Source organism: Amborella trichopoda, chromosome 8 (assembly GCF_054954075.1).
Source record: "Amborella trichopoda isolate Santa Cruz 75 chromosome 8, AtrichopodaSantaCruz75HAP2 v2.0, whole genome shotgun sequence".
In the NCBI taxonomy this organism is placed as follows: Eukaryota; Viridiplantae; Streptophyta; class Magnoliopsida; order Amborellales; family Amborellaceae; genus Amborella; species Amborella trichopoda.
Genome location: NC_142343.1, coordinates 16,787,747 through 16,804,870, shown reverse-complemented (window position 1 = coordinate 16,804,870; position 17,124 = coordinate 16,787,747). Strand labels below are relative to the sequence as shown.

The following is a 17,124-nucleotide window of genomic DNA, read 5'->3' as shown; positions in this document are numbered from 1 at the left end:
GTGGTCCGTGGGGGCGCATGTGGCCCCTACCGACGGTGACGGCACGCGCGGGCCCCATCGTTCGCAAGAAGGCCCCATGACTTCGTGCGGGCATAACTTTTCGCTCCCAATGCCGAAATCGCAACTGTCACCCCATTCCGAAAAAAATGGCATCGAAAGCTCCGTAGCCCGCATTTGGAGCAGAAAGAGAATTGGCGGCCGCAACAAAAAGGGGTGCGACACAAGGACTTCCCAGGAGGTCACCCATCCTAGTACTACTCTTGCCCAAGCACGCTTAACTTCGGAGTTCTGATGGGATCCGGTGCATTAGTGCTGGTATGACCGCACCCGACATGGAGGGGGCTGGTAAGAAATGACATACTATCGCAACATTGATGACCTCCCGGCATTGGCTCGGAGGCGAGGACCCCACGGCCCGAGGAAAGAGAATTGGCGGCCGCAACAAAAAGCGGTGCGACACAAAGACTTCCCAAGAGGTCACCCATCCTAGTACTACTCTTGCCCAAGCACGCTTAACTTCGGAGTTCTGATGGGATCCGGTGCATTAGTGCTGGTATGACCGCACCCCTCGTGGAGAGGGCTGGCAAGAAATGACATAATATCGCGACATTGATGGCCTCCCGGCATTGGCTCGGAGGCGAGGACCCCACGGCCCGAGGGCTCACGGATGTATGGGGAGCGGCGTCGGGGCCGTCGAACGACGCGTGGTCCGTGGGGGCGCATGTGGCCCCTACCGACGGTGACGGCACGCGCGGGCCCCATCGTTCGCAAGAAGGCCCCATGACTTCGTGCGGGCATAACTTTTCGCTCCCAATGCCGAAATCGCAACTGGCACCCCATTCCGAAAAAAATGGCATCGAAAGCTCTGTAGCCCGCATTTGGAGCAGAAAGAGAATTGGCGGCCGCAACAAAAAGGGGTGCGACACAAGGACTTCCCAGGAGGTCACCCATCCTAGTACTACTCTTGCCCAAGCACGCTTAACTTCGGAGTTCTGATGGGATCCGGTGCATTAGTGCTGGTATGACCGCACCCGACATGGAGGGGGCTGGTAAGAAATGACATACTATCGCAACATTGATGACCTCCCGGCATTGGCTCGGAGGCGAGGACCCCACGGCCCGAGGAAAGAGAATTGGCGGCCGCAACAAAAAGCGGTGCGACACAAAGACTTCCCAAGAGGTCACCCATCCTAGTACTACTCTTGCCCAAGCACGCTTAACTTCGGAGTTCTGATGGGATCCGGTGCATTAGTGCTGGTATGACCGCACCCCTCATGGAGAGGGCTGGCAAGAAATGACATAATATCGCGACATTGATGGCCTCCCGGCATTGGCTCGGAGGCGAGGACCCCACGGCCCGAGGGCTCACGGATGTATGGGGAGCGGCGTCGGGGCCGTCGAACGACGCGTGGTCCGTGGGGGCGCATGTGGCCCCTACCGACGGTGACGGCACGCGCGGGCCCCATCGTTCGCAAGAAGGCCCCATGACTTCGTGCGGGCATAACTTTTCGCTCCCAATGCCGAAATCGCAACTGGCACCCCATTCCGAAAAAAATGGCATCGAAAGCTCTGTAGCCCGCATTTGGAGCAGAAAGAGAATTGGCGGCCGCAACAAAAAGGGGTGCGACACAAGGACTTCCCAGGAGGTCACCCATCCTAGTACTACTCTTGCCCAAGCACGCTTAACTTCGGAGTTCTGATGGGATCCGGTGCATTAGTGCTGGTATGACCGCACCCGACATGGAGGGGGCTGGTAAGAAATGACATACTATCGCAACATTGATGACCTCCCGGCATTGGCTCGGAGGCGAGGACCCCACGGCCCGAGGAAAGAGAATTGGCGGCCGCAACAAAAAGCGGTGCGACACAAAGACTTCCCAAGAGGTCACCCATCCTAGTACTACTCTTGCCCAAGCACGCTTAACTTCGGAGTTCTGATGGGATCCGGTGCATTAGTGCTGGTATGACCGCACCCCTCATGGAGAGGGCTGGCAAGAAATGACATAATATCGCGACATTGATGGCCTCCCGGCATTGGCTCGGAGGCGAGGACCCCACGGCCCGAGGGCTCACGGATGTATGGGGAGCGGCGTCGGGGCCGTCGAACGACGCGTGGTCCGTGGGGGCGCATGTGGCCCCTACCGACGGTGACGGCACGCGCGGGCCCCATCGTTCGCAAGAAGGCCCCATGACTTCGTGCGGGCATAACTTTTCGCTCCCAATGCCGAAATCGCAACTGGCACCCCATTCCGAAAAAAATGGCATCGAAAGCTCTGTAGCCCGCATTTGGAGCAGAAAGAGAATTGGCGGCCGCAACAAAAAGGGGTGCGACACAAGGACTTCCCAGGAGGTCACCCATCCTAGTACTACTCTTGCCCAAGCACGCTTAACTTCGGAGTTCTGATGGGATCCGGTGCATTAGTGCTGGTATGACCGCACCCGACATGGAGGGGGCTGGTAAGAAATGACATACTATCGCAACATTGATGACCTCCCGGCATTGGCTCGGAGGCGAGGACCCCACGGCCCGAGGAAAGAGAATTGGCGGCCGCAACAAAAAGCGGTGCGACACAAAGACTTCCCAAGAGGTCACCCATCCTAGTACTACTCTTGCCCAAGCACGCTTAACTTCGGAGTTCTGATGGGATCCGGTGCATTAGTGCTGGTATGACCGCACCCCTCATGGAGAGGGCTGGCAAGAAATGACATAATATCGCGACATTGATGGCCTCCCGGCATTGGCTCGGAGGCGAGGACCCCACGGCCCGAGGGCTCACGGATGTATGGGGAGCGGCGTCGGGGCCGTCGAACGACGCGTGGTCCGTGGGGGCGCATGTGGCCCCTACCGACGGTGACGGCACGCGCGGGCCCCATCGTTCGCAAGAAGGCCCCATGACTTCGTGCGGGCATAACTTTTCGCTCCCAATGCCGAAATCGCAACTGTCACCCCATTCCGAAAAAAATGGCATCGAAAGCTCTGTAGCCCGCATTTGGAGCAGAAAGAGAATTGGCGGCCGCAACAAAAAGGGGTGCGACACAAGGACTTCCCAGGAGGTCACCCATCCTAGTACTACTCTTGCCCAAGCACGCTTAACTTCGGAGTTCTGATGGGATCCGGTGCATTAGTGCTGGTATGACCGCACCCGACATGGAGGGGGCTGGTAAGAAATGACATACTATCGCAACATTGATGACCTCCCGGCATTGGCTCGGAGGCGAGGACCCCACGGCCCGAGGAAAGAGAATTGGCGGCCGCAACAAAAAGCGGTGCGACACAAAGACTTCCCAAGAGGTCACCCATCCTAGTACTACTCTTGCCCAAGCACGCTTAACTTCGGAGTTCTGATGGGATCCGGTGCATTAGTGCTGGTATGACCGCACCCCTCATGGAGAGGGCTGGCAAGAAATGACATAATATCGCGACATTGATGGCCTCCCGGCATTGGCTCGGAGGCGAGGACCCCACGGCCCGAGGGCTCACGGATGTATGGGGAGCGGCGTCGGGGCCGTCGAACGACGCGTGGTCCGTGGGGGCGCATGTGGCCCCTACCGACGGTGACGGCACGCGCGGGCCCCATCGTTCGCAAGAAGGCCCCATGACTTCGTGCGGGCATAACTTTTCGCTCCCAATGCCGAAATCGCAACTGTCACCCCATTCCGAAAAAAATGGCATCGAAAGCTCCGTAGCCCGCATTTGGAGCAGAAAGAGAATTGGCGGCCGCAACAAAAAGGGGTGCGACACAAGGACTTCCCAGGAGGTCACCCATCCTAGTACTACTCTTGCCCAAGCACGCTTAACTTCGGAGTTCTGATGGGATCCGGTGCATTAGTGCTGGTATGACCGCACCCGACATGGAGGGGGCTGGTAAGAAATGACATACTATCGCAACATTGATGACCTCCCGGCATTGGCTCGGAGGCGAGGACCCCACGGCCCGAGGAAAGAGAATTGGCGGCCGCAACAAAAAGCGGTGCGACACAAAGACTTCCCAAGAGGTCACCCATCCTAGTACTACTCTTGCCCAAGCACGCTTAACTTCGGAGTTCTGATGGGATCCGGTGCATTAGTGCTGGTATGACCGCACCCCTCGTGGAGAGGGCTGGCAAGAAATGACATAATATCGCGACATTGATGGCCTCCCGGCATTGGCTCGGAGGCGAGGACCCCACGGCCCGAGGGCTCACGGATGTATGGGGAGCGGCGTCGGGGCCGTCGAACGACGCGTGGTCCGTGGGGGCGCATGTGGCCCCTACCGACGGTGACGGCACGCGCGGGCCCCATCGTTCGCAAGAAGGCCCCATGACTTCGTGCGGGCATAACTTTTCGCTCCCAATGCCGAAATCGCAACTGGCACCCCCATTCCGAAAAAAATGGCATCGAAAGCTCTGTAGCCCGCATTTGGAGCAGAAAGAGAATTGGCGGCCGCAACAAAAAGGGGTGCGACACAAGGACTTCCCAGGAGGTCACCCATCCTAGTACTACTCTTGCCCAAGCACGCTTAACTTCGGAGTTCTGATGGGATCCGGTGCATTAGTGCTGGTATGACCGCACCCGACATGGAGGGGGCTGGTAAGAAATGACATACTATCGCAACATTGATGACCTCCCGGCATTGGCTCGGAGGCGAGGACCCCACGGCCCGAGGAAAGAGAATTGGCGGCCGCAACAAAAAGCGGTGCGACACAAAGACTTCCCAAGAGGTCACCCATCCTAGTACTACTCTTGCCCAAGCACGCTTAACTTCGGAGTTCTGATGGGATCCGGTGCATTAGTGCTGGTATGACCGCACCCCTCATGGAGAGGGCTGGCAAGAAATGACATAATATCGCGACATTGATGGCCTCCCGGCATTGGCTCGGAGGCGAGGACCCCACGGCCCGAGGGCTCACGGATGTATGGGGAGCGGCGTCGGGGCCGTCGAACGACGCGTGGTCCGTGGGGGCGCATGTGGCCCCTACCGACGGTGACGGCACGCGCGGGCCCCATCGTTCGCAAGAAGGCCCCATGACTTCGTGCGGGCATAACTTTTCGCTCCCAATGCCGAAATCGCAACTGGCACCCCATTCCGAAAAAAATGGCATCGAAAGCTCTGTAGCCCGCATTTGGAGCAGAAAGAGAATTGGCGGCCGCAACAAAAAGGGGTGCGACACAAGGACTTCCCAGGAGGTCACCCATCCTAGTACTACTCTTGCCCAAGCACGCTTAACTTCGGAGTTCTGATGGGATCCGGTGCATTAGTGCTGGTATGACCGCACCCGACATGGAGGGGGCTGGTAAGAAATGACATACTATCGCAACATTGATGACCTCCCGGCATTGGCTCGGAGGCGAGGACCCCACGGCCCGAGGAAAGAGAATTGGCGGCCGCAACAAAAAGCGGTGCGACACAAAGACTTCCCAAGAGGTCACCCATCCTAGTACTACTCTTGCCCAAGCACGCTTAACTTCGGAGTTCTGATGGGATCCGGTGCATTAGTGCTGGTATGACCGCACCCCTCATGGAGAGGGCTGGCAAGAAATGACATAATATCGCGACATTGATGGCCTCCCGGCATTGGCTCGGAGGCGAGGACCCCACGGCCCGAGGGCTCACGGATGTATGGGGAGCGGCGTCGGGGCCGTCGAACGACGCGTGGTCCGTGGGGGCGCATGTGGCCCCTACCGACGGTGACGGCACGCGCGGGCCCCATCGTTCGCAAGAAGGCCCCATGACTTCGTGCGGGCATAACTTTTCGCTCCCAATGCCGAAATCGCAACTGGCACCCCATTCCGAAAAAAATGGCATCGAAAGCTCTGTAGCCCGCATTTGGAGCAGAAAGAGAATTGGCGGCCGCAACAAAAAGGGGTGCGACACAAGGACTTCCCAGGAGGTCACCCATCCTAGTACTACTCTTGCCCAAGCACGCTTAACTTCGGAGTTCTGATGGGATCCGGTGCATTAGTGCTGGTATGACCGCACCCGACATGGAGGGGGCTGGTAAGAAATGACATACTATCGCAACATTGATGACCTCCCGGCATTGGCTCGGAGGCGAGGACCCCACGGCCCGAGGAAAGAGAATTGGCGGCCGCAACAAAAAGCGGTGCGACACAAAGACTTCCCAAGAGGTCACCCATCCTAGTACTACTCTTGCCCAAGCACGCTTAACTTCGGAGTTCTGATGGGATCCGGTGCATTAGTGCTGGTATGACCGCACCCCTCATGGAGAGGGCTGGCAAGAAATGACATAATATCGCGACATTGATGGCCTCCCGGCATTGGCTCGGAGGCGAGGACCCCACGGCCCGAGGGCTCACGGATGTATGGGGAGCGGCGTCGGGGCCGTCGAACGACGCGTGGTCCGTGGGGGCGCATGTGGCCCCTACCGACGGTGACGGCACGCGCGGGCCCCATCGTTCGCAAGAAGGCCCCATGACTTCGTGCGGGCATAACTTTTCGCTCCCAATGCCGAAATCGCAACTGTCACCCCATTCCGAAAAAAATGGCATCGAAAGCTCCGTAGCCCGCATTTGGAGCAGAAAGAGAATTGGCGGCCGCAACAAAAAGGGGTGCGACACAAGGACTTCCCAGGAGGTCACCCATCCTAGTACTACTCTTGCCCAAGCACGCTTAACTTCGGAGTTCTGATGGGATCCGGTGCATTAGTGCTGGTATGACCGCACCCGACATGGAGGGGGCTGGTAAGAAATGACATACTATCGCAACATTGATGACCTCCCGGCATTGGCTCGGAGGCGAGGACCCCACGGCCCGAGGAAAGAGAATTGGCGGCCGCAACAAAAAGCGGTGCGACACAAAGACTTCCCAAGAGGTCACCCATCCTAGTACTACTCTTGCCCAAGCACGCTTAACTTCGGAGTTCTGATGGGATCCGGTGCATTAGTGCTGGTATGACCGCACCCCTCATGGAGAGGGCTGGCAAGAAATGACATAATATCGCGACATTGATGGCCTCCCGGCATTGGCTCGGAGGCGAGGACCCCACGGCCCGAGGGCTCACGGATGTATGGGGAGCGGCGTCGGGGCCGTCGAACGACGCGTGGTCCGTGGGGGCGCATGTGGCCCCTACCGACGGTGACGGCACGCGCGGGCCCCATCGTTCGCAAGAAGGCCCCATGACTTCGTGCGGGCATAACTTTTCGCTCCCAATGCCGAAATCGCAACTGGCACCCCCATTCCGAAAAAAATGGCATCGAAAGCTCTGTAGCCCGCATTTGGAGCAGAAAGAGAATTGGCGGCCGCAACAAAACGGGGTGCGACACAAGGACTTCCCAGGAGGTCACCCATCCTAGTACTACTCTTGCCCAAGCACGCTTAACTTCGGAGTTCTGATGGGATCCGGTGCATTAGTGCTGGTATGACCGCACCCGACATGGAGGGGGCTGGTAAGAAATGACATACTATCGCAACATTGATGACCTCCCGGCATTGGCTCGGAGGCGAGGACCCCACGGCCCGAGGAAAGAGAATTGGCGGCCGCAACAAAAAGCGGTGCGACACAAAGACTTCCCAAGAGGTCACCCATCCTAGTACTACTCTTGCCCAAGCACGCTTAACTTCGGAGTTCTGATGGGATCCGGTGCATTAGTGCTGGTATGACCGCACCCCTCATGGAGAGGGCTGGCAAGAAATGACATAATATCGCGACATTGATGGCCTCCCGGCATTGGCTCGGAGGCGAGGACCCCACGGCCCGAGGGCTCACGGATGTATGGGGAGCGGCGTCGGGGCCGTCGAACGACGCGTGGTCCGTGGGGGCGCATGTGGCCCCTACCGACGGTGACGGCACGCGCGGGCCCCATCGTTCGCAAGAAGGCCCCATGACTTCGTGCGGGCATAACTTTTCGCTCCCAATGCCGAAATCGCAACTGGCACCCCATTCCGAAAAAAATGGCATCGAAAGCTCTGTAGCCCGCATTTGGAGCAGAAAGAGAATTGGCGGCCGCAACAAAAAGGGGTGCGACACAAGGACTTCCCAGGAGGTCACCCATCCTAGTACTACTCTTGCCCAAGCACGCTTAACTTCGGAGTTCTGATGGGATCCGGTGCATTAGTGCTGGTATGACCGCACCCGACATGGAGGGGGCTGGTAAGAAATGACATACTATCGCAACATTGATGACCTCCCGGCATTGGCTCGGAGGCGAGGACCCCACGGCCCGAGGAAAGAGAATTGGCGGCCGCAACAAAAAGCGGTGCGACACAAAGACTTCCCAAGAGGTCACCCATCCTAGTACTACTCTTGCCCAAGCACGCTTAACTTCGGAGTTCTGATGGGATCCGGTGCATTAGTGCTGGTATGACCGCACCCCTCATGGAGAGGGCTGGCAAGAAATGACATAATATCGCGACATTGATGGCCTCCCGGCATTGGCTCGGAGGCGAGGACCCCACGGCCCGAGGGCTCACGGATGTATGGGGAGCGGCGTCGGGGCCGTCGAACGACGCGTGGTCCGTGGGGGCGCATGTGGCCCCTACCGACGGTGACGGCACGCGCGGGCCCCATCGTTCGCAAGAAGGCCCCATGACTTCGTGCGGCATAACTTTTCGCTCCCAATGCCGAAATCGCAACTGGCACCCCATTCCGAAAAAAATGGCATCGAAAGCTCTGTAGCCCGCATTTGGAGCAGAAAGAGAATTGGCGGCCGCAACAAAAAGGGGTGCGACACAAGGACTTCCCAGGAGGTCACCCATCCTAGTACTACTCTTGCCCAAGCACGCTTAACTTCGGAGTTCTGATGGGATCCGGTGCATTAGTGCTGGTATGACCGCACCCCGACATGGAGGGGGCTGGTAAGAAATGACATACTATCGCAACATTGATGACCTCCCGGCATTGGCTCGGAGGCGAGGACCCCACGGCCCGAGGAAAGAGAATTGGCGGCCGCAACAAAAAGCGGTGCGACACAAAGACTTCCCAAGAGGTCACCCATCCTAGTACTACTCTTGCCCAAGCACGCTTAACTTCGGAGTTCTGATGGGATCCGGTGCATTAAGTGCTGGTATGACCGCACCCCTCATGGAGAGGGGCTGGCAAGAAATGACATAATATCGCGACATTGATGGCCTCCCGGCATTGGCTCGGAGGCGAGGACCCCACGGCCCGAGGGCTCACGGATGTATGGGGAGCGGCGTCGGGGCCGTCGAACGACGCGTGGTCCGTGGGGGCGCATGTGGCCCCTACCGACGGTGACGGCACGCGCGGGCCCCATCGTTCGCAAGAAGGCCCCATGACTTCGTGCGGGCATAACTTTTCGCTCCCAATGCCGAAATCGCAACTGTCACCCCATTCGAAAAAAATGGCATCGAAAGCTCCGTAGCCCGCATTTGGAGCAGAAAGAGAATTGGCGGCCGCAACAAAAAGGGGTGCGACACAAGGACTTCCCAGGAGGTCACCCATCCTAGTACTACTCTTGCCCAAGCACGCTTAACTTCGGAGTTCTGATGGGATCCGGTGCATTAGTGCTGGTATGACCGCACCCGACATGGAGGGGGCTGGTAAGAAATGACATACTATCGCAACATTGATGACCTCCCGGCATTGGCTCGGAGGCGAGGACCCCACGGCCCGAGGAAAGAGAATTGGCGGCCGCAACAAAAAGCGGTGCGACACAAAGACTTCCCAAGAGGTCACCCATCCTAGTACTACTCTTGCCCAAGCACGCTTAACTTCGGAGTTCTGATGGGATCCGGTGCATTAGTGCTGGTATGACCGCACCCCCTCATGGAGAGGGCTGGCAAGAAATGACATAATATCGCGACATTGATGGCCTCCCGGCATTGGCTCGGAGGCGAGGACCCCACGGCCCGAGGGCTCACGGATGTATGGGGGAGCGGCGTCGGGGCCGTCGAACGACGCGTGGTCCGTGGGGGCGCATGTGGCCCCTACCGACGGTGACGGCACGCGCGGGCCCCATCGTTCGCAAGAAGGCCCCATGACTTCGTGCGGGCATAACTTTTCGCTCCCAATGCCGAAATCGCAACTGTCACCCCCATTCCGAAAAAAATGGCATCGAAAGCTCCGTAGCCCCGCATTTGGAGCAGAAAGAGAATTGGCGGCCGCAACAAAAAGGGGTGCGACACAAGGACTTCCCAGGAGGTCACCCATCCTAGTACTACTCTTGCCCAAGCACGCTTAACTTCGGAGTTCTGATGGGATCCGGTGCATTAGTGCTGGTATGACCGCACCCGACATGGAGGGGGCTGGTAAGAAATGACATACTATCGCAACATTGATGACCTCCCGGCATTGGCTCGGAGGCGAGGACCCCACGGCCCGAGGAAAGAGAATTGGCGGCCGCAACAAAAAGCGGTGCGACACAAAGACTTCCCAAGAGGTCACCCATCCTAGTACTACTCTTGCCCAAGCACGCTTAACTTCGGAGTTCTGATGGGATCCGGTGCATTAGTGCTGGTATGACCGCACCCCTCATGGAGAGGGCTGGCAAGAAATGACATAATATCGCGACATTGATGGCCTCCCGGCATTGGCTCGGAGGCGAGGACCCCACGGCCCGAGGGCTCACGGATGTATGGGGAGCGGCGTCGGGGCCGTCGAACGACGCGTGGTCCGTGGGGGCGCATGTGGCCCCTACCGACGGTGACGGCACGCGCGGGCCCCATCGTTCGCAAGAAGGCCCCATGACTTCGTGCGGGCATAACTTTTCGCTCCCAATGCCGAAATCGCAACTGTCACCCCATTCCGAAAAAAATGGCATCGAAAGCTCCGTAGCCCGCATTTGGAGCAGAAAGAGAATTGGCGGCCGCAACAAAAAGGGGTGCGACACAAGGACTTCCCAGGAGGTCACCCATCCTAGTACTACTCTTGCCCAAGCACGCTTAACTTCGGAGTTCTGATGGGATCCGGTGCATTAGTGCTGGTATGACCGCACCCGACATGGAGGGGGCTGGTAAGAAATGACATACTATCGCAACATTGATGACCTCCCGGCATTGGCTCGGAGGCGAGGACCCCACGGCCCGAGGAAAGAGAATTGGCGGCCGCAACAAAAAGCGGTGCGACACAAAGACTTCCCAAGAGGTCACCCATCCTAGTACTACTCTTGCCCAAGCACGCTTAACTTCGGAGTTCTGATGGGATCCGGTGCATTAGTGCTGGTATGACCGCACCCCTCATGGAGAGGGCTGGCAAGAAATGACATAATATCGCGACATTGATGGCCTCCCGGCATTGGCTCGGAGGCGAGGACCCCACGGCCCGAGGGCTCACGGATGTATGGGGAGCGGCGTCGGGGCCGTCGAACGACGCGTGGTCCGTGGGGGCGCATGTGGCCCCTACCGACGGTGACGGCACGCGCGGGCCCCATCGTTCGCAAGAAGGCCCCATGACTTCGTGCGGGCATAACTTTTCGCTCCCAATGCCGAAATCGCAACTGGCACCCCATTCCGAAAAAAATGGCATCGAAAGCTCTGTAGCCCGCATTTGGAGCAGAAAGAGAATTGGCGGCCGCAACAAAAAGGGGTGCGACACAAGGACTTCCCAGGAGGTCACCCATCCTAGTACTACTCTTGCCCAAGCACGCTTAACTTCGGAGTTCTGATGGGATCCGGTGCATTAGTGCTGGTATGACCGCACCCGACATGGAGGGGGCTGGTAAGAAATGACATACTATCGCAACATTGATGACCTCCCGGCATTGGCTCGGAGGCGAGGACCCCACGGCCCGAGGAAAGAGAATTGGCGGCCGCAACAAAAAGCGGTGCGACACAAAGACTTCCCAAGAGGTCACCCATCCTAGTACTACTCTTGCCCAAGCACGCTTAACTTCGGAGTTCTGATGGGATCCGGTGCATTAGTGCTGGTATGACCGCACCCCTCATGGAGAGGGCTGGCAAGAAATGACATAATATCGCGACATTGATGGCCTCCCGGCATTGGCTCGGAGGCGAGGACCCCACGGCCCGAGGGCTCACGGATGTATGGGGAGCGGCGTCGGGGCCGTCGAACGACGCGTGGTCCGTGGGGGCGCATGTGGCCCCTACCGACGGTGACGGCACGCGCGGGCCCCATCGTTCGCAAGAAGGCCCCATGACTTCGTGCGGGCATAACTTTTCGCTCCCAATGCCGAAATCGCAACTGGCACCCCATTCCGAAAAAAATGGCATCGAAAGCTCTGTAGCCCGCATTTGGAGCAGAAAGAGAATTGGCGGCCGCAACAAAAAGGGGTGCGACACAAGGACTTCCCAGGAGGTCACCCATCCTAGTACTACTCTTGCCCAAGCACGCTTAACTTCGGAGTTCTGATGGGATCCGGTGCATTAGTGCTGGTATGACCGCACCCGACATGGAGGGGGCTGGTAAGAAATGACATACTATCGCAACATTGATGACCTCCCGGCATTGGCTCGGAGGCGAGGACCCCACGGCCCGAGGAAAGAGAATTGGCGGCCGCAACAAAAAGCGGTGCGACACAAAGACTTCCCAAGAGGTCACCCATCCTAGTACTACTCTTGCCCAAGCACGCTTAACTTCGGAGTTCTGATGGGATCCGGTGCATTAGTGCTGGTATGACCGCACCCCTCATGGAGAGGGCTGGCAAGAAATGACATAATATCGCGACATTGATGGCCTCCCGGCATTGGCTCGGAGGCGAGGACCCCACGGCCCGAGGGCTCACGGATGTATGGGGAGCGGCGTCGGGGCCGTCGAACGACGCGTGGTCCGTGGGGGCGCATGTGGCCCCTACCGACGGTGACGGCACGCGCGGGCCCCATCGTTCGCAAGAAGGCCCCATGACTTCGTGCGGGCATAACTTTTCGCTCCCAATGCCGAAATCGCAACTGTCACCCCATTCCGAAAAAAATGGCATCGAAAGCTCCGTAGCCCGCATTTGGAGCAGAAAGAGAATTGGCGGCCGCAACAAAAAGGGGTGCGACACAAGGACTTCCCAGGAGGTCACCCATCCTAGTACTACTCTTGCCCAAGCACGCTTAACTTCGGAGTTCTGATGGGATCCGGTGCATTAGTGCTGGTATGACCGCACCCGACATGGAGGGGGCTGGTAAGAAATGACATACTATCGCAACATTGATGACCTCCCGGCATTGGCTCGGAGGCGAGGACCCCACGGCCCGAGGAAAGAGAATTGGCGGCCGCAACAAAAAGCGGTGCGACACAAAGACTTCCCAAGAGGTCACCCATCCTAGTACTACTCTTGCCCAAGCACGCTTAACTTCGGAGTTCTGATGGGATCCGGTGCATTAGTGCTGGTATGACCGCACCCCTCATGGAGAGGGCTGGCAAGAAATGACATAATATCGCGACATTGATGGCCTCCCGGCATTGGCTCGGAGGCGAGGACCCCACGGCCCGAGGGCTCACGGATGTATGGGGAGCGGCGTCGGGGCCGTCGAACGACGCGTGGTCCGTGGGGGCGCATGTGGCCCCTACCGACGGTGACGGCACGCGCGGGCCCCATCGTTCGCAAGAAGGCCCCATGACTTCGTGCGGGCATAACTTTTCGCTCCCAATGCCGAAATCGCAACTGTCACCCCATTCCGAAAAAAATGGCATCGAAAGCTCCGTAGCCCGCATTTGGAGCAGAAAGAGAATTGGCGGCCGCAACAAAAAGGGGTGCGACACAAGGACTTCCCAGGAGGTCACCCATCCTAGTACTACTCTTGCCCAAGCACGCTTAACTTCGGAGTTCTGATGGGATCCGGTGCATTAGTGCTGGTATGACCGCACCCGACATGGAGGGGGCTGGTAAGAAATGACATACTATCGCAACATTGATGACCTCCCGGCATTGGCTCGGAGGCGAGGACCCCACGGCCCGAGGAAAGAGAATTGGCGGCCGCAACAAAAAGCGGTGCGACACAAAGACTTCCCAAGAGGTCACCCATCCTAGTACTACTCTTGCCCAAGCACGCTTAACTTCGGAGTTCTGATGGGATCCGGTGCATTAGTGCTGGTATGACCGCACCCCTCATGGAGAGGGCTGGCAAGAAATGACATAATATCGCGACATTGATGGCCTCCCGGCATTGGCTCGGAGGCGAGGACCCCACGGCCCGAGGGCTCACGGATGTATGGGGAGCGGCGTCGGGGCCGTCGAACGACGCGTGGTCCGTGGGGGCGCATGTGGCCCCTACCGACGGTGACGGCACGCGCGGGCCCCATCGTTCGCAAGAAGGCCCCATGACTTCGTGCGGGCATAACTTTTCGCTCCCAATGCCGAAATCGCAACTGTCACCCCATTCCGAAAAAAATGGCATCGAAAGCTCCGTAGCCCGCATTTGGAGCAGAAAGAGAATTGGCGGCCGCAACAAAAAGGGGTGCGACACAAGGACTTCCCAGGAGGTCACCCATCCTAGTACTACTCTTGCCCAAGCACGCTTAACTTCGGAGTTCTGATGGGATCCGGTGCATTAGTGCTGGTATGACCGCACCCGACATGGAGGGGGCTGGTAAGAAATGACATACTATCGCAACATTGATGACCTCCCGGCATTGGCTCGGAGGCGAGGACCCCACGGCCCGAGGAAAGAGAATTGGCGGCCGCAACAAAAAGCGGTGCGACACAAAGACTTCCCAAGAGGTCACCCATCCTAGTACTACTCTTGCCCAAGCACGCTTAACTTCGGAGTTCTGATGGGATCCGGTGCATTAGTGCTGGTATGACCGCACCCCTCATGGAGAGGGCTGGCAAGAAATGACATAATATCGCGACATTGATGGCCTCCCGGCATTGGCTCGGAGGCGAGGACCCCACGGCCCGAGGGCTCACGGATGTATGGGGAGCGGCGTCGGGGCCGTCGAACGACGCGTGGTCCGTGGGGGCGCATGTGGCCCCTACCGACGGTGACGGCACGCGCGGGCCCCATCGTTCGCAAGAAGGCCCCATGACTTCGTGCGGGCATAACTTTTCGCTCCCAATGCCGAAATCGCAACTGTCACCCCATTCCGAAAAAAATGGCATCGAAAGCTCCGTAGCCCGCATTTGGAGCAGAAAGAGAATTGGCGGCCGCAACAAAAAGGGGTGCGACACAAGGACTTCCCAGGAGGTCACCCATCCTAGTACTACTCTTGCCCAAGCACGCTTAACTTCGGAGTTCTGATGGGATCCGGTGCATTAGTGCTGGTATGACCGCACCCGACATGGAGGGGGCTGGTAAGAAATGACATACTATCGCAACATTGATGACCTCCCGGCATTGGCTCGGAGGCGAGGACCCCACGGCCCGAGGAAAGAGAATTGGCGGCCGCAACAAAAAGCGGTGCGACACAAAGACTTCCCAAGAGGTCACCCATCCTAGTACTACTCTTGCCCAAGCACGCTTAACTTCGGAGTTCTGATGGGATCCGGTGCATTAGTGCTGGTATGACCGCACCCCTCATGGAGAGGGCTGGCAAGAAATGACATAATATCGCGACATTGATGGCCTCCCGGCATTGGCTCGGAGGCGAGGACCCCACGGCCCGAGGGCTCACGGATGTATGGGGAGCGGCGTCGGGGCCGTCGAACGACGCGTGGTCCGTGGGGGCGCATGTGGCCCCTACCGACGGTGACGGCACGCGCGGGCCCCATCGTTCGCAAGAAGGCCCCATGACTTCGTGCGGGCATAACTTTTCGCTCCCAATGCCGAAATCGCAACTGGCACCCCATTCCGAAAAAAATGGCATCGAAAGCTCTGTAGCCCGCATTTGGAGCAGAAAGAGAATTGGCGGCCGCAACAAAAAGGGGTGCGACACAAGGACTTCCCAGGAGGTCACCCATCCTAGTACTACTCTTGCCCAAGCACGCTTAACTTCGGAGTTCTGATGGGATCCGGTGCATTAGTGCTGGTATGACCGCACCCGACATGGAGGGGGCTGGTAAGAAATGACATACTATCGCAACATTGATGACCTCCCGGCATTGGCTCGGAGGCGAGGACCCCACGGCCCGAGGAAAGAGAATTGGCGGCCGCAACAAAAAGCGGTGCGACACAAAGACTTCCCAAGAGGTCACCCATCCTAGTACTACTCTTGCCCAAGCACGCTTAACTTCGGAGTTCTGATGGGATCCGGTGCATTAGTGCTGGTATGACCGCACCCCTCATGGAGAGGGCTGGCAAGAAATGACATAATATCGCGACATTGATGGCCTCCCGGCATTGGCTCGGAGGCGAGGACCCCACGGCCCGAGGGCTCACGGATGTATGGGGAGCGGCGTCGGGGCCGTCGAACGACGCGTGGTCCGTGGGGGCGCATGTGGCCCCTACCGACGGTGACGGCACGCGCGGGCCCCATCGTTCGCAAGAAGGCCCCATGACTTCGTGCGGGCATAACTTTTCGCTCCCAATGCCGAAATCGCAACTGGCACCCCATTCCGAAAAAAATGGCATCGAAAGCTCTGTAGCCCGCATTTGGAGCAGAAAGAGAATTGGCGGCCGCAACAAAAAGGGGTGCGACACAAGGACTTCCCAGGAGGTCACCCATCCTAGTACTACTCTTGCCCAAGCACGCTTAACTTCGGAGTTCTGATGGGATCCGGTGCATTAGTGCTGGTATGACCGCACCCGACATGGAGGGGGCTGGTAAGAAATGACATACTATCGCAACATTGATGACCTCCCGGCATTGGCTCGGAGGCGAGGACCCCACGGCCCGAGGAAAGAGAATTGGCGGCCGCAACAAAAAGCGGTGCGACACAAAGACTTCCCAAGAGGTCACCCATCCTAGTACTACTCTTGCCCAAGCACGCTTAACTTCGGAGTTCTGATGGGATCCGGTGCATTAGTGCTGGTATGACCGCACCCCTCATGGAGAGGGCTGGCAAGAAATGACATAATATCGCGACATTGATGGCCTCCCGGCATTGGCTCGGAGGCGAGGACCCCACGGCCCGAGGGCTCACGGATGTATGGGGAGCGGCGTCGGGGCCGTCGAACGACGCGTGGTCCGTGGGGGCGCATGTGGCCCCTACCGACGGTGACGGCACGCGCGGGCCCCATCGTTCGCAAGAAGGCCCCATGACTTCGTGCGGGCATAACTTTTCGCTCCCAATGCCGAAATCGCAACTGGCACCCCATTCCGAAAAAAATGGCATCGAAAGCTCTGTAGCCCGCATTTGGAGCAGAAAGAGAATTGGCGGCCGCAACAAAAAGGGGTGCGACA

The 17,124-nt window shown here is 58.3% G+C and overlaps 48 non-coding genes across 48 annotated transcripts; all 48 read right to left on the bottom strand.

Annotated features, from left to right (window-relative positions):
* Positions 1–210: 210 nt before the first annotated feature.
* LOC148780876 (5S ribosomal RNA) lies at positions 211–329 on the bottom strand. Its single transcript, XR_016039775.1, has one exon. It is a non-coding gene; the product is annotated as a 5S ribosomal RNA (ribosomal RNA).
* Positions 330–448: 119 nt separating this feature from the next.
* Positions 449–567, bottom strand: LOC148780875 (5S ribosomal RNA). Its single transcript, XR_016039822.1, has one exon. It is a non-coding gene; the product is annotated as a 5S ribosomal RNA (ribosomal RNA).
* A 347-nt stretch (positions 568–914) lies between these two features.
* LOC148780874 (5S ribosomal RNA) lies at positions 915–1,033 on the bottom strand. Its single transcript, XR_016039774.1, has one exon. It is a non-coding gene; the product is annotated as a 5S ribosomal RNA (ribosomal RNA).
* A 119-nt stretch (positions 1,034–1,152) lies between these two features.
* Positions 1,153–1,271, bottom strand: LOC148780873 (5S ribosomal RNA). Its single transcript, XR_016039821.1, has one exon. It is a non-coding gene; the product is annotated as a 5S ribosomal RNA (ribosomal RNA).
* A 347-nt stretch (positions 1,272–1,618) lies between these two features.
* On the bottom strand, positions 1,619–1,737 carry LOC148780872 (5S ribosomal RNA). Its single transcript, XR_016039773.1, has one exon. It is a non-coding gene; the product is annotated as a 5S ribosomal RNA (ribosomal RNA).
* Positions 1,738–1,856: 119 nt separating this feature from the next.
* Positions 1,857–1,975, bottom strand: LOC148780871 (5S ribosomal RNA). The gene has a single exon (XR_016039820.1). It is a non-coding gene; the product is annotated as a 5S ribosomal RNA (ribosomal RNA).
* Positions 1,976–2,322: 347 nt separating this feature from the next.
* Positions 2,323–2,441, bottom strand: LOC148780870 (5S ribosomal RNA). Its single transcript, XR_016039772.1, has one exon. It is a non-coding gene; the product is annotated as a 5S ribosomal RNA (ribosomal RNA).
* A 119-nt stretch (positions 2,442–2,560) lies between these two features.
* Positions 2,561–2,679, bottom strand: LOC148780869 (5S ribosomal RNA). The gene has a single exon (XR_016039819.1). It is a non-coding gene; the product is annotated as a 5S ribosomal RNA (ribosomal RNA).
* Positions 2,680–3,026: 347 nt separating this feature from the next.
* On the bottom strand, positions 3,027–3,145 carry LOC148780868 (5S ribosomal RNA). Its single transcript, XR_016039770.1, has one exon. It is a non-coding gene; the product is annotated as a 5S ribosomal RNA (ribosomal RNA).
* A 119-nt stretch (positions 3,146–3,264) lies between these two features.
* Positions 3,265–3,383, bottom strand: LOC148780867 (5S ribosomal RNA). Its single transcript, XR_016039818.1, has one exon. It is a non-coding gene; the product is annotated as a 5S ribosomal RNA (ribosomal RNA).
* Positions 3,384–3,730: 347 nt separating this feature from the next.
* LOC148780866 (5S ribosomal RNA) lies at positions 3,731–3,849 on the bottom strand. The gene has a single exon (XR_016039769.1). It is a non-coding gene; the product is annotated as a 5S ribosomal RNA (ribosomal RNA).
* Positions 3,850–3,968: 119 nt separating this feature from the next.
* LOC148780865 (5S ribosomal RNA) lies at positions 3,969–4,087 on the bottom strand. The gene has a single exon (XR_016039816.1). It is a non-coding gene; the product is annotated as a 5S ribosomal RNA (ribosomal RNA).
* A 348-nt stretch (positions 4,088–4,435) lies between these two features.
* Positions 4,436–4,554, bottom strand: LOC148780864 (5S ribosomal RNA). The gene has a single exon (XR_016039768.1). It is a non-coding gene; the product is annotated as a 5S ribosomal RNA (ribosomal RNA).
* A 119-nt stretch (positions 4,555–4,673) lies between these two features.
* On the bottom strand, positions 4,674–4,792 carry LOC148780863 (5S ribosomal RNA). The gene has a single exon (XR_016039815.1). It is a non-coding gene; the product is annotated as a 5S ribosomal RNA (ribosomal RNA).
* Positions 4,793–5,139: 347 nt separating this feature from the next.
* On the bottom strand, positions 5,140–5,258 carry LOC148780862 (5S ribosomal RNA). Its single transcript, XR_016039767.1, has one exon. It is a non-coding gene; the product is annotated as a 5S ribosomal RNA (ribosomal RNA).
* A 119-nt stretch (positions 5,259–5,377) lies between these two features.
* LOC148780861 (5S ribosomal RNA) lies at positions 5,378–5,496 on the bottom strand. Its single transcript, XR_016039814.1, has one exon. It is a non-coding gene; the product is annotated as a 5S ribosomal RNA (ribosomal RNA).
* Positions 5,497–5,843: 347 nt separating this feature from the next.
* Positions 5,844–5,962, bottom strand: LOC148780860 (5S ribosomal RNA). The gene has a single exon (XR_016039766.1). It is a non-coding gene; the product is annotated as a 5S ribosomal RNA (ribosomal RNA).
* A 119-nt stretch (positions 5,963–6,081) lies between these two features.
* LOC148780859 (5S ribosomal RNA) lies at positions 6,082–6,200 on the bottom strand. The gene has a single exon (XR_016039813.1). It is a non-coding gene; the product is annotated as a 5S ribosomal RNA (ribosomal RNA).
* Positions 6,201–6,547: 347 nt separating this feature from the next.
* Positions 6,548–6,666, bottom strand: LOC148780858 (5S ribosomal RNA). The gene has a single exon (XR_016039914.1). It is a non-coding gene; the product is annotated as a 5S ribosomal RNA (ribosomal RNA).
* A 119-nt stretch (positions 6,667–6,785) lies between these two features.
* On the bottom strand, positions 6,786–6,904 carry LOC148780857 (5S ribosomal RNA). The gene has a single exon (XR_016039812.1). It is a non-coding gene; the product is annotated as a 5S ribosomal RNA (ribosomal RNA).
* A 348-nt stretch (positions 6,905–7,252) lies between these two features.
* On the bottom strand, positions 7,253–7,371 carry LOC148780856 (5S ribosomal RNA). Its single transcript, XR_016039913.1, has one exon. It is a non-coding gene; the product is annotated as a 5S ribosomal RNA (ribosomal RNA).
* Positions 7,372–7,490: 119 nt separating this feature from the next.
* On the bottom strand, positions 7,491–7,609 carry LOC148780855 (5S ribosomal RNA). The gene has a single exon (XR_016039811.1). It is a non-coding gene; the product is annotated as a 5S ribosomal RNA (ribosomal RNA).
* A 347-nt stretch (positions 7,610–7,956) lies between these two features.
* On the bottom strand, positions 7,957–8,075 carry LOC148780854 (5S ribosomal RNA). The gene has a single exon (XR_016039912.1). It is a non-coding gene; the product is annotated as a 5S ribosomal RNA (ribosomal RNA).
* A 119-nt stretch (positions 8,076–8,194) lies between these two features.
* LOC148780853 (5S ribosomal RNA) lies at positions 8,195–8,313 on the bottom strand. The gene has a single exon (XR_016039810.1). It is a non-coding gene; the product is annotated as a 5S ribosomal RNA (ribosomal RNA).
* A 346-nt stretch (positions 8,314–8,659) lies between these two features.
* LOC148780852 (5S ribosomal RNA) lies at positions 8,660–8,778 on the bottom strand. The gene has a single exon (XR_016039911.1). It is a non-coding gene; the product is annotated as a 5S ribosomal RNA (ribosomal RNA).
* Positions 8,779–8,898: 120 nt separating this feature from the next.
* LOC148780851 (5S ribosomal RNA) lies at positions 8,899–9,018 on the bottom strand. Its single transcript, XR_016039851.1, has one exon. It is a non-coding gene; the product is annotated as a 5S ribosomal RNA (ribosomal RNA).
* A 347-nt stretch (positions 9,019–9,365) lies between these two features.
* Positions 9,366–9,484, bottom strand: LOC148780850 (5S ribosomal RNA). Its single transcript, XR_016039910.1, has one exon. It is a non-coding gene; the product is annotated as a 5S ribosomal RNA (ribosomal RNA).
* Positions 9,485–9,603: 119 nt separating this feature from the next.
* Positions 9,604–9,722, bottom strand: LOC148780849 (5S ribosomal RNA). Its single transcript, XR_016039809.1, has one exon. It is a non-coding gene; the product is annotated as a 5S ribosomal RNA (ribosomal RNA).
* A 351-nt stretch (positions 9,723–10,073) lies between these two features.
* On the bottom strand, positions 10,074–10,192 carry LOC148780848 (5S ribosomal RNA). Its single transcript, XR_016039909.1, has one exon. It is a non-coding gene; the product is annotated as a 5S ribosomal RNA (ribosomal RNA).
* A 119-nt stretch (positions 10,193–10,311) lies between these two features.
* Positions 10,312–10,430, bottom strand: LOC148780847 (5S ribosomal RNA). The gene has a single exon (XR_016039808.1). It is a non-coding gene; the product is annotated as a 5S ribosomal RNA (ribosomal RNA).
* A 347-nt stretch (positions 10,431–10,777) lies between these two features.
* On the bottom strand, positions 10,778–10,896 carry LOC148780846 (5S ribosomal RNA). Its single transcript, XR_016039908.1, has one exon. It is a non-coding gene; the product is annotated as a 5S ribosomal RNA (ribosomal RNA).
* Positions 10,897–11,015: 119 nt separating this feature from the next.
* Positions 11,016–11,134, bottom strand: LOC148780845 (5S ribosomal RNA). Its single transcript, XR_016039807.1, has one exon. It is a non-coding gene; the product is annotated as a 5S ribosomal RNA (ribosomal RNA).
* Positions 11,135–11,481: 347 nt separating this feature from the next.
* LOC148780844 (5S ribosomal RNA) lies at positions 11,482–11,600 on the bottom strand. The gene has a single exon (XR_016039907.1). It is a non-coding gene; the product is annotated as a 5S ribosomal RNA (ribosomal RNA).
* A 119-nt stretch (positions 11,601–11,719) lies between these two features.
* On the bottom strand, positions 11,720–11,838 carry LOC148780843 (5S ribosomal RNA). The gene has a single exon (XR_016039804.1). It is a non-coding gene; the product is annotated as a 5S ribosomal RNA (ribosomal RNA).
* A 347-nt stretch (positions 11,839–12,185) lies between these two features.
* LOC148780842 (5S ribosomal RNA) lies at positions 12,186–12,304 on the bottom strand. The gene has a single exon (XR_016039906.1). It is a non-coding gene; the product is annotated as a 5S ribosomal RNA (ribosomal RNA).
* Positions 12,305–12,423: 119 nt separating this feature from the next.
* Positions 12,424–12,542, bottom strand: LOC148780841 (5S ribosomal RNA). Its single transcript, XR_016039803.1, has one exon. It is a non-coding gene; the product is annotated as a 5S ribosomal RNA (ribosomal RNA).
* A 347-nt stretch (positions 12,543–12,889) lies between these two features.
* LOC148780840 (5S ribosomal RNA) lies at positions 12,890–13,008 on the bottom strand. Its single transcript, XR_016039905.1, has one exon. It is a non-coding gene; the product is annotated as a 5S ribosomal RNA (ribosomal RNA).
* A 119-nt stretch (positions 13,009–13,127) lies between these two features.
* On the bottom strand, positions 13,128–13,246 carry LOC148780839 (5S ribosomal RNA). The gene has a single exon (XR_016039802.1). It is a non-coding gene; the product is annotated as a 5S ribosomal RNA (ribosomal RNA).
* A 347-nt stretch (positions 13,247–13,593) lies between these two features.
* Positions 13,594–13,712, bottom strand: LOC148780838 (5S ribosomal RNA). The gene has a single exon (XR_016039904.1). It is a non-coding gene; the product is annotated as a 5S ribosomal RNA (ribosomal RNA).
* Positions 13,713–13,831: 119 nt separating this feature from the next.
* Positions 13,832–13,950, bottom strand: LOC148780837 (5S ribosomal RNA). The gene has a single exon (XR_016039801.1). It is a non-coding gene; the product is annotated as a 5S ribosomal RNA (ribosomal RNA).
* Positions 13,951–14,297: 347 nt separating this feature from the next.
* On the bottom strand, positions 14,298–14,416 carry LOC148780836 (5S ribosomal RNA). The gene has a single exon (XR_016039903.1). It is a non-coding gene; the product is annotated as a 5S ribosomal RNA (ribosomal RNA).
* Positions 14,417–14,535: 119 nt separating this feature from the next.
* Positions 14,536–14,654, bottom strand: LOC148780835 (5S ribosomal RNA). The gene has a single exon (XR_016039800.1). It is a non-coding gene; the product is annotated as a 5S ribosomal RNA (ribosomal RNA).
* A 347-nt stretch (positions 14,655–15,001) lies between these two features.
* LOC148780834 (5S ribosomal RNA) lies at positions 15,002–15,120 on the bottom strand. The gene has a single exon (XR_016039902.1). It is a non-coding gene; the product is annotated as a 5S ribosomal RNA (ribosomal RNA).
* A 119-nt stretch (positions 15,121–15,239) lies between these two features.
* Positions 15,240–15,358, bottom strand: LOC148780833 (5S ribosomal RNA). The gene has a single exon (XR_016039798.1). It is a non-coding gene; the product is annotated as a 5S ribosomal RNA (ribosomal RNA).
* Positions 15,359–15,705: 347 nt separating this feature from the next.
* LOC148780832 (5S ribosomal RNA) lies at positions 15,706–15,824 on the bottom strand. The gene has a single exon (XR_016039901.1). It is a non-coding gene; the product is annotated as a 5S ribosomal RNA (ribosomal RNA).
* Positions 15,825–15,943: 119 nt separating this feature from the next.
* On the bottom strand, positions 15,944–16,062 carry LOC148780831 (5S ribosomal RNA). The gene has a single exon (XR_016039797.1). It is a non-coding gene; the product is annotated as a 5S ribosomal RNA (ribosomal RNA).
* Positions 16,063–16,409: 347 nt separating this feature from the next.
* LOC148780830 (5S ribosomal RNA) lies at positions 16,410–16,528 on the bottom strand. The gene has a single exon (XR_016039900.1). It is a non-coding gene; the product is annotated as a 5S ribosomal RNA (ribosomal RNA).
* Positions 16,529–16,647: 119 nt separating this feature from the next.
* LOC148780829 (5S ribosomal RNA) lies at positions 16,648–16,766 on the bottom strand. Its single transcript, XR_016039796.1, has one exon. It is a non-coding gene; the product is annotated as a 5S ribosomal RNA (ribosomal RNA).
* Between the last annotated feature and the right edge of the window lie 358 nt (positions 16,767–17,124).